Genomic DNA, 15,891 nt, shown 5'->3' on the forward strand with positions numbered 1-15,891 from the left:
GTGGGGAAAAAGAGAGCATCAGCAAGAATAACTAATGGATGTTGGGCTTAATACCTAGGTGTTGGGATGACCTATGCAGCAAACCATCATGGCACACATTTACCTATGTAACAAACCTGCACATCCTACACATGTACCCCTGAACCTAAAATAAAAGTTGAAGAAAAAAAAATTCTGTCTCCTCTCTCTCGCACACACACATACACACACATACACACACTCCCTCACACACACATACACACACACACACATACACATAACCTATTTGTCTGTTTCTCTGGATAACTCTAACTAATACAAATAGTAAGATGTTTGCAAGTTAAAACCTGGAAATAGAAATGTGGGAAGGGGTAAGGTTAAAGAATGAGCCTTCAAATGGGGAAATGTCTGGCTAAGCAGCTGATGTATGTCTCATGGATTAGACACCAACACAGACATCACACCAGTTCAGGCACCCTCCAGCTGGGACACAAGTTCTTACGTGCAGGCTAAACCACTCATCTGCCATGCAGCCAGCACACAATAATAAGGGGAGCTCTGGGTGACTCAGCCCTGCTCACATCTAAAGCTCCATCTCTCCCAACTTGTTCCTGCTTTGTTTCTTGAATTTGTGTGTGTCAGCCTCTAATTTTATACCTATCCCTGGCAGTTCCTTAACATCACCATCATCTCTACAACCTAATGAAAGATTTAGTGTCCTCAGTTTGACACTTGGTGGATCTCCATGAATGTGCTTTGCCATGTGTCCTCCAGGTTTACCAACTATTGTTCAGTTTCCATGTAGTTGTGTGGTTTTAAGTGAGTTTCTTAATCCTGAGTTCTAATTTGATTGCACTGTGGTCTAAGAGACCGTTATGATTTCCATTCTTTTGCATTTGCTGAGGAGTGTTTCACATTCAATTATGTGATCAACTTTAGAATAAGTGCTATGTGGTGCTGAAAAGTATGTATATTCTGTTGATTTGGCATGGAGAGTTCTATAGATATCTATTAGGTCCACTGGTCCAGAGCTGAGTTCAAGTCCTGAATATCCTTGTTAATTTTCTGCCTCATTAATATGTCTAATATTGACAGTGAGGTATTAAAGTCTCCCACTATTATTGTGTGGGAGTCTAAGTCTCTTTGTAGTTCTCTAAGAACTTGCTTTATGAATGTTGGTGCTCCTGTATTTGGGTGCATATATATTTACAATAGTTAGCTCTTCTTGTTGCATTGATCCCTTTACCATTAATGCCCTTCTTTGTCTCCTTTGATCTTTGTTGGTTTAATGTCTGTTTTATCAGAGACTAGGATTGCAATGCCTACTTTATTTAGCTTTCCATTTGCTTGGTAAATCTTCCTCCATTCCTTTATTTTGAGCCTATGTGTGTCTTTGCACGAGAGATGGGTCTCCTGAATACAGCAGACTGATGAGTCTTGATTCTTTATGCAATTTGCCAGTTTGTATCTTTTGATTGGAACATTTAGCCTGTTTACATTTAAGGTTAATATTGTTATGTGTGAATTTGATCCTGTCATCATGATGCTAGCTGCCTATTTTTCCCATTAGTTGATGCAGTTTCTTCATAGCATCAACGGTCTTTGCAATTTGCAATGTTGTTGCGGTGGCTGGTACTGGTTGTTCCTTTCTATTTTTAGTGCTTCCTTCAGGAGCTCTTGTAAGGCAGGCCTGGTGGTGACAGAATCTCTCAGCATTTGCTTGTCTGCAAAAGATTTTATTTCTCCTTCGCTTATGAAGCTTAGTTTGGCTGGATGTGAAATTCTGGTTTGAAAATTCTTTTCCTTAAAAATGTTGAATATTGGCCCCGACTCTCTTCTAGCTTGTAGGGTTTCTGCAGTGATCCACTATTTGTCCGATGGACTTCCGTTTGTGGGTGACCCGACCTTTCTGTCTGGCCACCCTAAACGTTTTTTTCTTCATTTCAACCCTGGTGAATCTGACAATTAGGTGTCTTGGGGTTGCTCTTTTCGAGGAGTATCTTTGTGGTGTTATCTGTATTTCCTGAATTTGAATATTGGCCTGTCTTGCTAGGTTGGGGAAGTTCTCCTGGATAGTATTCTGAAGAGTGTTTTCCAACTTGGTTCCGTTCTCCCCTTCACTTTCAGGTACACCAATCAAGAGTAGATTTAGTCTTTTCACGTAATTCCATATTTCTTGGAGTCTTTGTTCATTTCATTTCACTCTTTTGTCTCTAATTTTGTCTTCTCACTTTATTTCATTGAGTTGATCTTCAATCTCTGATATCCTTTCTTCCGGTTGATCAATTCAGCTATTGAAACTTGTGTATGTTTCATGAAGTTCTTGTGTTGTATTTTTCAGCTCCGTCAGGTCATTTATGTTTTTCTCTAACCTGGTTATTCTAGTTAGCATTTCGTCTAAACTTTTTTCAATGTTCTTAGCTTCCCTTCATTGGGTTAGAACATGCTCCTTTAGCTCAGAAAAGTTTGTTATTACTCATCTTCTGAAGGCTGCTTCTGTCAATTCAGCAAACTCATTCTCCATCCAGTTTTGTTCCCTTGCTGGCAAGGAGCTGTGATCTTCAAGGAGAAGAAGCATTCTGGTTTTTGAAGTTTTCAGCCTTTTTGTGCTGGTTTCTGCCCATCTTCATGGATTTATCTTTCTTTGGTCTTTGAGGTCGGTGACTTTTGGATGGAGTCTCTGAGTGGACATCCTTTTTGTTGCTGTTGAAACTATTTCTTTCTGTTTGTTAGTTTTCCTTCTAACAGTCAGGCTTCTCTGCTGCAAATATGCTGGAGTTTGCTGGAGGTCCACTCCAGACCCTCCTTGGCTGGGAATCACCATTGGAGGCTGCAGAACAGCAAAGATGGCTGCCTGTTCCTTCCTCTGGTAGCTTTGTCCCAGATGGGTAGACACTAAATGCCAACCAGAGCTTTCCTGTATGAGACGTCTGTCAGCCACTACTAGGAGGGGTCGCCCAGTCAGGATACTCAGGGGTCAGGGAGCCACTTGAGGCAGTCTGTCCCTTATCAGAGCTCAAACCTCACACGCTGTGTTGGGAAATCCACTGCTCTCTTCAGAGATGCCAGGCAGGGACATTTAGGTCTGCTGAAGCTGAACCCACCACTGCCCCTTTTCCCGGGTGTTCTGTCCCAGGAAGATGGGGGCTCTATTTATAAGTCCCTGATGGACTGCTGCCTTTTTTCAGAGATGCCCTGCCCAGTGAGGACATCTAGTGAGACAGTGCCTCCAGCTGCTGAGCTGTGTTGGTGTCTTCCCAGCTCAGATTTCCCAGCAGCTTTGCTTCCACTGTGGGGTTGAAACCACCTATTTGAGCCTCAGCAATGCTGGACTCCCTTCCCCTCACTGAGCTCGAATGCCCCAGGTTGAGCTCAGACTGCTGTGCTGGCTACAAGAATTTCAAGCCAGTTGATCTTAGCTTGCTGGTCTCAGTGAGGGTGGGACCCTCCAAGCCAGACCACTTGGCTCCCTGGCTTCAGCCCCCTTTCCAGGGGAGTGAATGGTTCTGTCTCACTGGCATTGTAGGAGCCACTGGCATATGAAAAAAACGGCTGTGGCTAGCTCAGTTTCTGCTCAACCAGCCACCCAGTTTTGTGCTTGAAACTCAGGGCCCTGGTGGGTGCTTAGGTACTTCAGGGAATCTCCTGGTCTGTGGATTGTGAAGACCATGGGAAAAGTGCAGTTTCTGGGCCAAAGTGCAAGAAACAGTCCCTAATGGCTTCCCATGGCTAGGAGAGGGAGTTCCCCAGCCCCTTGTGCTTCCCAATTGAGGCGATGCCCCACCCTGCTTTGGCTTGCTCTCCTTGGGCCACACCCACTGTCCAACCAGTCCCAATGAGATGACCAGATATCTCAGTTGAAAATACAAAAATCACCTGCCTTCTGCATCAGTCTCACTGGGAGCTGCACACCAAAGCGGTTCCTATTCAGCCATCTTGCCAGGGGACCCCCACAATATGATCTTAACCTCATTCTAAATATTTACATTTTTTCTTATTTGTTTTATTTTGAAAATACAAAGACCTTAAGCCATTCAATGATGCTTCCACTGTATTTTAAAATTTCTTGGGTGCTCAAATGCAACACATAAAAATGTTATCAATATTCTTTTCAAGACCATTTTTTCTGACTATGCATATCTTTGCTCACAAAATGAATTTATTTTATAACTTAACACATGATCAATGTTGATTTATGATACTTCAACCTAATATTCTGAAAGTAAGAGTAAGAAATACATAGATATATATAGTAAAAATTTAGAGTATTCTATTTTTTATACTTCATGAATTAAGTAATGCTATATTTGGAAATATTTATAAATATTAGGAATAATATTTTTAACCTAGATTTAAAACAAAACTTTAAAAAATAAAAGTAATATAACTCATCTTTTAAAATTTTAAAAATACTCTACATACAAGTTAAAAAATACTAGCCATAACCAGAGCAAGATTATGAACCTTAGAAGCTGTAAGCACTGAAAAGATCACTTGCCCATTCCTGGATAATTCAGTCTTAACCGCAAAACATATATGTATTGATGTTGAGCAGACCAGACTGTTTCTAGAATTTTCTGAAGCAATATTTTGAAGCTGAACTTCTCTCTCTCTCTCGCTCACTCTCTTTCATTTCATTTTTGTTTATGTGTTCTATTTTGCTGCTGTTCTAACTGCTGATGTAGTTTATTGAAAAATCTAGCATTTCTGGAAGTTCTAGTTAATGCAATCAGGCAAGAAAGGACATAAAGGGCAGACAAATCGGGAAAGAAGAAATAAAACTCTTTGTTTTCAGATTATGTGATCAGCCTATTTAGAAAATGTGGGCTAGGCACAGTGGCTCACACCTGTAATTTCAGCACTTTGGGAAGCTGAGGTGGACAGATCGTTTGAGGACAGGAGTTCAAGACCAGCCTGGGTAACATGGCTAAACCCCATCTCTACAAAAAATACAAAAATTAGCCAGCCATGGTGATATATACCTGTAGTCTCAGCTACTCAAGAGGCTGAGGTGAGAGGATTGCTTGAGCTCAGAAGATTGAGGCTTCAGTGAGCCAAGATCACACCACTGCATTCTAGTCTGAGTGACAGAGTGAGATCACATCTCAAAACAAAAACAAAAATAAAACAAAAGATGAAATAATTTTTTAAAATCTCCTGGAACTGATAAGTTATTGTGGTAAAGTTTCAGGTACAAGGTTAATATACAAAAGTCAATCACTTTCCTATATATTGGCAATGAACAAGTGGCATTCAAAACTACTTACATTGGCACCTACAGAAATGAAATACTTAAGAATAAATCTAATATGTACAAAATCTATAGGAGGAAAACTACAAAACTCTGATGAAAGAAACAAAATAAATGGAGAGATAGTCCATGTTCATGAATAGGCACAATATGGTCAAGATGTCAGTTTTCCCCACATTTATCTATAAATTTAATGTAATTCCAATCAAGTTTCTAGCAAGTTACTTTGTGGTTATTGACAAATTTATTCTACAGTTTATATGGAAAGGCAAAAGACCCAGAATAATCAACATGATATTGAAGAAGAACAAAGTTGGAGTACTGACACTACCCAACATCAAGACTTACTATAAAGCTATGGTAATCAAGACAGTACAGTAATAATGTAGACAAACAGAGCAATAGAACAAAATAGAGAGCCCAGAAATTGACCCACACAAGTATAGTCAACTGATCTATGACAAAAGAACAAAAGCAATACAATGGAACAATAGTCTTTCCAACAAATGATGCTGGAACAGTTGAACATTCATATGCAAAAAATATATAGATACAGGCTTTACACCAATTATAAAAATTAACTCAAAGTGGATCATAGATGTTAATGTAAAATTTAAAACTACAAAAATCCTAGAAGATAATAGGAGAAACCTAACTTACCTTGTGTATGGCAATAACTTTTCAAATACAACACCAAAGGCAAGATCCATGAAAGAAATAATTGATAATGTGGACTTTGATAAAATTTAAAACTCCTGGCCAAACACTGGGAGAAAATTAACTTTTTGCTAAAGATGTATCTGATAAAGAACTGTTATCCAAAATTTGCTGCTGGAGGCCATTATCTCAATCAAGTTATCACAGGAACAGAAAATCAAATACTGTTGTTTTATGTTTATGTTGTTGCTTCATGTCCACCATTGAAAAATCCAGCATTTCTGGAAGTTCTAGTTAATGCAATCAGGAAAGAAAAGGTATAAAGAGTGTACAGATTGGGATAGAGGAAATAAAACTGTCTTTGTTTTCAGATGATATGATCATCTGTGTAGAATATATGTGCCAGGCATAGTGGCTCATGCCTGTCATCCCAACAGTTTGGGAGGCCGAGGCGGACAGAACACTTGAGGCCAGGCATTCAAGGCCAGCCTGGGCAACATGGCAAAAACCACATCTCTACAAAAAATACAAAAACTAGCCAGGCATGGTGGCACATGCCTGTAGTCCCAGCTTTCAAGATGCTGAGCTGGGCTAGATCTCTCATAGATGTGAGAACATTTATAAGTGAAAGCTATCAGGTAGTCATGGACATAAAGACAGCAACAGATACTGGAGACTACTAGAGGTGGAAGGGCAGAAAGGAGAAGAAGTTGAAAACTAACCATTGGGTACTATGCTTAGTACCAGGGTGATTATGCTCACTACCAGGGTGACAAGATCATTTGTATCCCATACCTCAGCGTCACTCAATATACCAAGCCACCTCCCAAAGAAGAGATATAGATGACAAATAAGCATATGAAAAGATGTTCCACATCATATGTGATCATTAAATTAAATGAAATTAAACAACAATGAGATTAGCCCTATAGACTTATTAGAATGGTCAAAATCCAGAACAGAAATTCTGGGGATGATTGATTGAACATAAGGAAAGTGAGAGAGAAGGAGATGTCAAGGTAAAGAGACAAAGAGCTGGTCAACTCAGTTGGAAAACAGAATCTAGTAGTCTACATAAATATAAGGAAAATTGAGTGCCAATTACATTTGAAACATTTTCTGAAATATTTTACAACCTTGGAAAGTAGGTATTATTATCCCTATTTTTTTTTTTTTTTTTTTGAGTTGGAGTCTCGCTCTGTTGCCCAGGCTGGAGTGCAGTGGCATGATCTCGGCTCACTGACCCTCCACCTCCCGGGTTCAAGCGATCTTCCTGCCTCAGCCGCCCTAGTAGCTGGGATTACAGGCATGAGCCACCATGCCTGGCTAATTTTTGTATTTTTTTAGTAGAGACAGGGTTATGTCATGTTGGCCAGACTGGTTTCAAACTCCTGACTTCAGGTGATCCACCTGCCTCAGTCTCGTAAAGTGCTGGGATTACAGGCATGAGCCACTGTGTCCGACCTATTATCTCTATTTTTAAGAGAGTATACTGAGGCTCAAAAAGGTTTTGAACTCTCTACTATGGTAGCCATATGTGACTATTTATTTTTAAATTTTAATTAAATTAAATAAGACCCAAAATCAAGTTCATCATTCACACTGCAAGGGCTCAGTAGCCATATATGGTCAGTAGCTGCCATATCAAACAGTGCTGTTCTAGAACATTTCCATGACAGCAAAAGTGCTATTGGACAGCCTGGTGTAAATAACTTAGCCTAATCCTGTGGCTGGTAAGTCATGGAGCTGTGGTTTGAGAGCAGATTTGTCTGACTGCAAAGCCCACTCTTTCCAACAGCAGGAGAATGAGTCCAAAGGTGTGGCTTGATTCTGAGCTAAAGGTGTCCTACATGAGGACTCACTAAGGATGGCCTGATCTGGCCCAAACCAATCTGAGAATGCACATGAAGAGCTTAAGCCTTAGGGGCCAAGCAGGTAGTTCTGGTTGAAATGGGAGCTGATGTTGTAGGAAATAAGCAATTACTAATTTGTTTGCTTGATCTACCCACAGTAAGCATATGATTTATAGTCCACTTTTGAGTGCAAAAGGGAGTACCCTTTATAATTACACACACAAAAAAACAGGCATAAACCAGGACTGTACTAAGAACATGTGTTCACCCCCAATTAGGTACCACGCATGTCACGAATATACGAAAGTCATTTTAAATTTATCTTCATTTTTTGCAATTTTTATGTAATTATTCTTTTGGCATAAAGTCTAAAAAAATTAAAAACCCAAATTCTTCATTGGTCAATGAACAATGAATAACTTTACTCGTTAAAAGTATAACAAGAATCCTTTTTATATCATTAATCCCACCTAGACTAAAAAGTCTTCAAAAAGTGACCAAGAAAATCTGCCACTGATAAAGGATGTTAAAATGAAAAGAAAATACATTATGACCTTTACCCAGCAATACCACTTATTAGCTGAGTGATCTTGGACAACTTATGCAACTTTTTCACACCTTAGTTTTCTCATTAAATTTATTTCCTACTGATGCATAACAAATTATTCCAGCGGGGTGTGGTAGCTCATGCTTATAATCACAGCACTTTGGGAAGCTGAGGCAGGAGGATTGTTACAGCTAAGAGTTTGAGACCAGCCAGGGTAACATAGGAAGATCCTGTCTCTACAAAATATAAAAATAAATAGGCTTACTCAGGAGACTGAGGTGGGAGGATGGCTTGAACCTGGGAGGCAGAGGTTACAGTGGGCCAAGATCACCCCACTGCACTCCAGACTGGGTGACAAAGACAGGCTCTGTCTCAATAAATAAATAAGCTAGATTTGGTGGCTTGTGCCTGTGCCCCCACTTACTTGGAAGGCTAAGTAAGTGCCCCACTTACGTGGAAGGCTTGGAGGATTGCTTGAACCCAGGAGGGAGCTATGATCATGCTACTGCACTCCAACCTGGGCAACAGAGTGAGACCCTGTCTCAGAAACACAGAAAAACAAAACAAAAATCCTCACAAATCATCCCAAAATTTAGATGCAGTTTAGCTGGGTGAATCTGGCTCAGGGTCTTTAATCAGGAGGTGTTTGAGTCATGGTGTGAATCCCTCATGAATGGCTTGGTGCATGGCTCAGTGGTGAGTTAGCTCTTGCTGTCTCAAGAATGAATTAGTTCCCGAGAAGGTGGTTATTAAAAAGAGTCTGGCTTCCTTGGTTTTGTTCTCTTGCTTCCTTTCTCATATGTCACTTCTTTGTTCTTACCTACTTCTTCCACTCTCTGTTATGAGTGGAAGCAGCCTGAGACTCTCACAAGATGCAATTGCCTAATCCTAGATTTCCAGTCACCAGAACTATAAGCCAAATAAACCATTTTTCTTTATAAGTTACCCAGTTTTAGGTATTCTGTTATGGCAATACAAAATGGACTAAGACAGGGATATAAGAATGAAAGAAAAAAGACAGAGATATGCTTTATACTATTTGAACACATTTCATTTAGTTGAAAAGTTAACTGAAAACAATACCCAAGAAGGAGATTCAGTGATTCCTAGGTATGTCTCCTTTTGAAGTACTCCCTTTTGAATGAGCGTACCTGCTGTGCAGCAGACGCAAAAGGAGAGCATGCCTTTCTCATTCCTATTCCAGGGTTCATGTACCTCTTATCAGCAGGGCAAACAACCCACTTACTTAGTACCTGCTGCCTCAGTGTCCTTATCTACAAAATAGAAACAATATTAAAGCTTACCTTGTTAAGGCTGTTGTGGGGATTAAATTATACAGGGAGTTTGAATTAACATTCAAAAGAAGTTTCTTCTTATTATATTATCCATCATTGCAAACATGAAAAGAACAAACGGTATTTTCTTAGCTAGGAAATGTGTGGGCTGGCTTATTTCTAAGCCTGATACTCATTTCACTGCAGGAACAGATGAACAAAGAGCTTACCTGGGTCACTCACATGGAGTGGGGCTTTAAGGAGAGGGTTAAGGACAACACAGAAAAACAAGTCCAATGCAAGTCTTCAGTTTAAAGGAATCTAAGAAAATCAGGAGGCATCTTGGGAGACAAAGAGAAGATAAGCAGATTCAAGCAGACAAAAAGGAGCTTGCTTTGTATTTATTCCTAAGATGAAGGCACCACTAGGATGATTTTTTACATAGTTCCCATGTTCCTTTTATGGAAAAGTTTTAAATTTTTAAATTTCATTATATTTGCGTTATTTTTGTTTGGACATAAATAAATGTAACATGCAATATATTGATTTTAACTTTGAGTAGAAATTTTAAAAAGTGATTTGCAGTTCTAACTATACGATATCCTGAAAAAGACATGGGGAGGGAGGCATGAATAGGTAGAAGGATTTTAAGGGCAGCAAGACTGTTGCAAATGATATTAAATGGTGAATACTTATCATTATTAATTTTTCATGATCCAAATAACAAACAGCTCCAAGAGTGAAGCCTAATTTAAACTACTGAGTTTGGTCAATAATTGTGTACCCAATGCGGGTTTATCAGTTGTGACAAATGTCCCAGTGGAGTGTAGGATGTTAACAGCGGAGGAAGGCGTGCATTTGTGGGAGAAGTGGGTGTGTGGGAACTCTGTACCTCCTGCTCAATTATGTGGTATACCTAAAACTGCTCTAAATAATACAATCTATTTTCAAAAGTAACTTTTCTTTTCAAACTTTTATTATGAAATGTTTCAAAAATACAAAAGAAGAAAGAACAGAATGAACGCATCAAGCTCCTTTCAATAATTATCAACACATGGCCAATTTTGTTTAATCTGTATACCCACTCATTTCCTTCCACGCCCTCCACTAGGTTATTTAGAAACAAATCCGTCTTATCAAACCAGTTCATCAAATTAGGTTCATTTTAAGGAACTGAGAAAGACTGGAACTAAGTGTCAGCCAGGGACTCATTGTTACAGTTCTCCAAAGGCCTATCCATTTTCCTTATTATGCAAAAATAGCCAAAAATGGAATTTTGAAAGAATTTCACTCCATAATTAGTCACCTAAACTAATTATGTGAATTAGTTCAACATGAATTCTTTTATTATATTTTGCCTTTAGATTTCTTCCTCTTCTGAGTAAACGTTTTTCGATCATTTTCCCCTAAATCCATAATGTCTTCATCTTTCCCAACCACCAAATTTAATTTTATCCATACCCTCTGGGCAAAATCTCTTTGTGAAAAATGAGAAATATTATGACTTCTGTATTGAGAAAGTAAATAACCTACAAAAGCTCTAGAAGAGACAAACTAAAACACCACGAAAGAAATATTTATGACCCTTTACCAAGCTTTAAGAGGTAAGTAAAGCCCTTGCCTTCATATTTCCTTCAGAACCAGGACATCTTTTATGGGCGGGATTCTTACTGACTACTCAAGTGAGCTATTATGAGGCACAGCTTGGCCAACAGTCCTGGAATGCTGAAGTCAGTGACCTTAGCTTCCTCAGGAACTAGCTAAGTAACTTCATATGATACACTTGGGAATGCTGACAACAATATTCCTTGACAAACAAGGGCAGGGCTGGAGATCTTTTCAATAAATATTATTACAGATCATACTGCAGTAGGCATCTCCATTTAAACATTGTGTATTTAATACCAAGTTTATCAACACCACCTACCACTAAAACTACAATGAGGGAATTAGAAAGATGTAAAGCCAAAAGAATTAGGAAAATGAGAGATGAAAAACAGAGAAAGAAAACAGAGATAAGAGAGCAGATGAAATAGCTACACGATTTTGGAAGCTGGAAAGCAGATGGGTGAATAATAACCAATAGCACAAACCAGAGCAAGCTGAAATTGAAATGTCACAACGGAAGAAAAGCCAATAAAAAGTAAGGTTTTGTTTTTTCTATCGAGCACCTCCATCTTTTACCCTTACCAAAAAATAGGTTTGAAAGCACCACACCCTTCTGCAGGTGAAATGTCAGACACAGGGTTACCTCCTGGAGAACCAACTGAGAGTCTGTAAAAGAAGCAGAAGCAGGTATCATCATAAGGAATTCGAGATGTCCTTGCCTACCCTATGAAGCCAGGCTAGTACCATTCCTTACTCTGGCAGAAGACAGGTTGATTTTCTTCGAACCATGAAGTTCATGGACTTGGAGACCTTAGACAGATGAAAACAGTGGTAAGACACTGAACTGAAAGTAAGTGTGGAAATCTACATCTTCAAAAGTGAGAAATTCAAACCTACTTCCCTCATCACCAGCCTCCATATGGCTTCCAGAGATGAAAGGCAGAAGACATCTTCAATCTATAGAGAGAAGATTGCAGAATTTCTCTCTAGGAAAATGACCAAATCAAGAAAAAAAAAAAAACGTATTGATATCCAGGGGTCTCCATTTGATCAGGCAGTAATGAAGTCCCCCAGTCAGCAAGGCCTACCAGGAACAGCGATTCCTAGCAGCTTTTCAGTGGCACTGTTCCTAGCCACAGAGCTTCAGAAGCTGGCTCTTTGATTGTCCCAGAGATTTCTTGAAATACTCAATATACTTCCACAAATGTATCTTTTGTTTAAACTAGCCAGAGGAAATTCTATTGTTCACAACTAAGAATTATGAAAAACACTGTACAACGGAAAATGGAATGCAAATTCAGATATTAAAATTATGAGGGGCATGTGTTCTTATATAAAAACAGCTCCAAGGTATATTGTAAACAAAAAGAAGATTCAGAACAATGTGTGATATTCAAAAATAAGTAAAATATATAAGAAGAGCCTTTGATTCACTGACATAAACTAACTTGGTAGGTCTCAAAATATGTCCACACACAAAACCTACGTGATTATCTCAATAGATGCAGAAAAGTCTTTCAACAAAATTCAACACCACTTCGTGTTTTAAAAAATAAAACAAAAACTCTCAAAGAAACTAGGTATTCAAGGACCATACCTCAAAAATTAAGAGCCACCTGTTATAAACTCACAGCCAACATCATACTGGATGGGCAAAAACTAGAAGTATTCCTCCAGCACAAGGCAAGAATGTCCTCTCTCACCAATCCTATCCAACATAGTGTTGGAAGTCCTGGCCAGAGCAATCAGGCAAGAGAAAGAAATAAAGGGCATCCAAATAAAAAGAGAGGAAGTCAAACTATCCTTGTTTGCAGACAACATGAGTCTATATCTAGAATACCCCAATGTTTCAGCCCAAAAACTCCTTAAGCTGATAAATAACCTCAGTGAAGTTTCAGGATACAAAATAAATGTACAAAAATCACCAGCATTCCTATATACCAACAACAGTCAAGCTGAGAGCCAAATCAGGAACACAATCCCACTAACAACTGCCACAAATAAAATAAAATAAAATACAGAAGAATACAGCTAAGTAGAAAAGAAAAAGATCTCTACAATGATAGCTACAAAATACTGCTCAAAAACAAATCACAGATGACATAAACAAATGGAAAAACATGGCTGGGCATGGTGGCTCATGCCTGTAAATCCTAGCACTTTGGGAGGCTGAGATGGGTGGATTGCCTGAGCTCAGGAGTTTAAGACCAGCCTGGGCAACATGGTGACACCCCTTCTCTACTAAAATACAAAAACTTAGCCGATCATGCTGGTGGGCACCTGTGCCAGCTACTTGGGCACTGGCCCTGCCGACTGACCATTGGCTTCAATTTGTCTATAGGAATTGCAGCCTATAAATTGATTCTACAGGAGAGAGAGTTTAAAAGACCTGGACAGTTGTGGATGCAAAAACCCTAAAAAATAGAAGATATACAAAAAGAAACAGTTTATTGCTTAAATGATGATGATGAAACTGGAGTTTTAAGAGAGGATATTATTCAAGGGTTCTTCTATGGAAGTGATATAGCTCCTTTCTCTAAAGTGGATGAGGAACAAATGAAATACAAATCGGAGGGCAAGTGCTTCTCTGTTTTGGGATTTTGTAAATCTTCTCAGGTTTAGAGAAGATTCTTCAAGGGAAATCAAGTTCTAAAGGTCTTTGCAGCAAGAGACGATGAGGCAGCAGCAGTTGCACTTTCCTCCCTGATTCATGCTTTGGATGAGTCAGATGTGGTGGCCATAGTTCGCTATGCTTATGACAAAAGAACTAATCCTCAAGTAGGTGTGGCTTTTCCTCACATCAAGCATAACCATGAGAGTTTAGTGTGTGTGCAGCCACCTTTCATGGAAGACTTGCGGCAATATATGTGTTTTCATCCTTGAAAAACAGTGAGAAATATGCTCCCACTGAGGCACAGTTGAATGCTGTTGATGCTTTGATTGACTCCATGAGCTTGGTAAAGAAAGATGGGAAGACAGATACTCTTGAAGACTTGTTTCCAACCACCCAAATCCCATATCCTCTGTTTCACAGATTATTTCAGTGTCTGCTGCACAGAGCTTTACATCCCCGGGAGCCTCTACCCCCAATTCAGCAGCATATTTGGAATATGCTGAATCCTCCCACTGAGGTGACAGTGAAATGTCAAATTTCTCTCTCTAAAATAAAGACCCCTTTTCCTCTGATGGAAGCCAAGAAAAAGGATCAAGTAACCACTCAGGACATTTTCCGAGACAACCATAAAGATGGACCCACCTCTAAAAAATTAATGACTCAGGAAGGGGGAGCCCACTTCAGCGTCTCCAGCCTGTCTGAAGACAGTGTCACCTCTGCCGAAAGTGTGAATCCTACTGAAAACTTCCGTGTTCTAGTGAAACAGAAGAATGCCAGCTTTGAGGAAGCAAGTGACCAGCTCATAAATCACATCAAACAGTTTTTGGATACTAATGAAACATCATATTTTATGAAGAGCATGGACTGCATCAGAGCCTTCCAGGAAGAAGCCATTAAGTTTTCAGAAGACCAGAGCTTTAACAACTTCCTGAAAGCGCTTTGAGAGAAAGTGGAAATTAAACAATTAAATCATTCTGGGAAATTGTTGTTCAGGATGGAATTACTCTAATCACCAAAGAGGAAGCCCCTGGAAGATCTGTCACAGCTGAGAAAACCAAAAAGTTTCTGGCCCCCAAAGTAAAACCAAGTGAAGACACAGCAGCCGTATTTGAAGAAGGTGCTGATGGGAACAATTTACTGGACATGATATAAGTTTTCCATGTGTGAGGACTCTAAGAGAGCTGCCATCACTATGATTCTGGGAGTTCTAATGAAACAAGTTGGAGGCAGCCATTCAAGGGGAGCCAGAAGCTCTGGAGAAATTCCCAGCAGGTTACCCGGAGGCAGATCACCTAATTCCCTGTGTAATTAATATATATATATATCTAGGGATAATTTAGACCCCATATAAGTTTATGAAGAGTCATTGTCAAAAAAATATAACCATCCCAAAGGCTAAGAATTAATAAACAACAAACCAACCAAAACTCTATAAAATTCACTTCAGTTTTGGCCAGGAAAGAAAAAGTTAAAGTAATTATTCTAATAACAACTAAATATATAACCCTTAGGCTGTCAATGTTCCTTTCATCTCCCCACTCACAAGATACGTTGATTTATGACCTTTGGGTTTGGGTTTAGATAAAGATCTTTAAGATTGTTTCTGGGTGAGTCTGAAGATCAAGTTGGCAGAGTAATGATAGATGGAACTCCAACTTACTTTTGGTGCAGTTAGCTGATACTCTAAATTTAGTCTTTTCTTTTGAATGCAAGTCTCAAGAAAATGAAAGCAAAGAAAACTTTTCCTAATAAACATTTTGAGATGAGTTTAGAGAATGTAGGCTCTTATCATCTGCTTTTAATTTCTTCCTTGAAAGAAATACTGTTTGTACTTAAGGATTTTGGGAGGCACCAAATTATGGCGTTGTCTGCAGCCTATGAAAACAGGAATAATGTGTTTAAGTGATATCATCCTACTAGATACAATTAAAATAACATCTTTTCTTTCCTGTTCAGTTGAGCCAGCCAGTGGTATTCAATAACTGCAATACCTGAATGAAATTGTCATTGGAATGATAACAAGTCATAAATAGTTATGTAAATAGAAATTATTTGTTATTTACAAATTTCACACCAACTCTATGAGGACTACAGTACTATTCCTTCAA

The 15,891-nt window shown here is 39.0% G+C and overlaps 1 pseudogene; it reads left to right on the forward strand.

Moving 5' to 3' along the window:
* The window catches only part of LOC105707081 (X-ray repair cross-complementing protein 5-like), a 33,985-nt pseudogene extending 19,050 nt beyond the window's left edge, over positions 1-14,935 (forward strand).
* The last annotated feature ends 956 nt before the right edge of the window (positions 14,936-15,891 follow it).

This window comes from Aotus nancymaae, unplaced genomic scaffold (genome assembly GCF_030222135.1).
Source record: "Aotus nancymaae isolate 86718 unplaced genomic scaffold, 86718_ANA_hifiasm-v0.15.2.pri h1tg000006l, whole genome shotgun sequence".
Lineage (NCBI taxonomy): Eukaryota > Metazoa > Chordata > Mammalia > Primates > Aotidae > Aotus > Aotus nancymaae.